Raw genomic sequence first — 1,694 nt, forward strand, 5'->3', positions numbered from 1 at the left:
CCACTGACTCAGTCACGAAACTGTTTTCTTACTTTCACCAATATGGCGAAATTGATTTCTATATGATTGTTTCTCCCATGTCCGATGACGCTGAACAACACTCATTATCCTTATAATATGATAAAGATGAAACAATCAGACTAATCTGTAAATTAAAGGACAAACAGCATGGTTTAAGCTCCGCTGTTTGTCCAATAAAAAAGTTTTAAAAAAATCGTATATTGTTGCATATTTACATTTGAATAGCCACAAAAATAATATCATATAATGGCGATAATCCGTCTCAAAGAAAGTAGTAAATAGAATTATTTCTATAAGTTGATATTGTAGTCTTTAACCTTGGTCTAGCTTGTGTTTAGCGTCTAATTGAATAGTCATGGCGCTTAATCGATATTGTTTTTAAGCAGCAGGTACTGTATATCAAGTGAGCCCGACAGTTAATCCATTATTGATAGAATGTGGCTCACCCTGTCACCCATTATCAGTAGTAATTTAATATATTTCTCCCTTTATTTATTAAAAAAAGGTTTTCTGTAATAAAATAATTATAAAGGTTGTAAGAACGTGTATTTCATTCATTTCTGGGTGCATAAACATCCACTTGAGTATAAACGTATATGCAAAAGAAATATCGAGGTGCACCTAGGCACAATTGCTGACTTTTTCTTTTTCTCCATCGTACTAGCTGAGCGCTCGACCGCAAAACGTATTTTTTCAAAGCATATTTCTGATGTAACGTTAGCAACCATATGCTGGTCTGTATGATTTTGGTTTCCCTTTTACGTTATCAATATTAAAGATACTTCATAAAACCAAATTGTTTTTATCCATGCTGATGATTTTAAATTAAAAGCAGTGAACCGTATTCAATATCTTCAGAAGTTGGGAGATTAAAAAGAGTAAGGTTCAAAAGATATTGTTTAATCCAACGAGAGATTAAGAAATTACTTATAAATATTATCATAAAAATATCTTACTATGAATACTTTATAATATTATACTTCATAAATGAGAATATAAGAAAGCAATTGTTTACGATGAGCAAAAAAATGAGAGCAAGAATCCGCTTCATGATGAAATGGTTAGTATAAATTTATTATACGTAAAATGTAGAGAGAGAAGAGAGCAAAAAAAAATCTTTTTAATGTTTATTTATGAGAAAAATATCTCTAAAATGCTTACATTATTGCTGTTGCTCTTCTAAATCTAGAAAATCCATACTAATATTATAAATGCGAAAGTAACTCTGTCTGTCTGTCTGTTACTCAATCACGCCTTAACTACTGAAGGAATTTGCATGAAATTTGGTATAGAGATATTTCGATACCCGAGAAAGGACATAGGCTACTTTTTACCCCGGGAAATAGGATAGGTTTTATCCCGGCAATCCCACGGGAACGGGAACTATGCGGGTTTTTCTTTGACTGCGCGGGCGAAGCTGCGGGTGGAAAGCTAGTACTAAATAAAGTATTATAAGGCTTTCAACTTAAAATATATACTTTTATTTTAATACAAGATAATTAATTCATTCGCTCATTATTATTCAATAATAAATTATCCATTACTCTTTGCAACTTTCTTGTTCTCAGCAAGTTTTTATAAAACATGTTATTTTTAAAAATATACTTATTACATTTTTCCTGCTTCTGCAATTACGAAAGTTTCTCGGTGTTCTTGTTAAATGTGACCATAGC

Source organism: Colias croceus, chromosome 1 (genome assembly GCF_905220415.1).
Source record: "Colias croceus chromosome 1, ilColCroc2.1".
Taxonomy (NCBI): domain Eukaryota; kingdom Metazoa; phylum Arthropoda; class Insecta; order Lepidoptera; family Pieridae; genus Colias; species Colias croceus.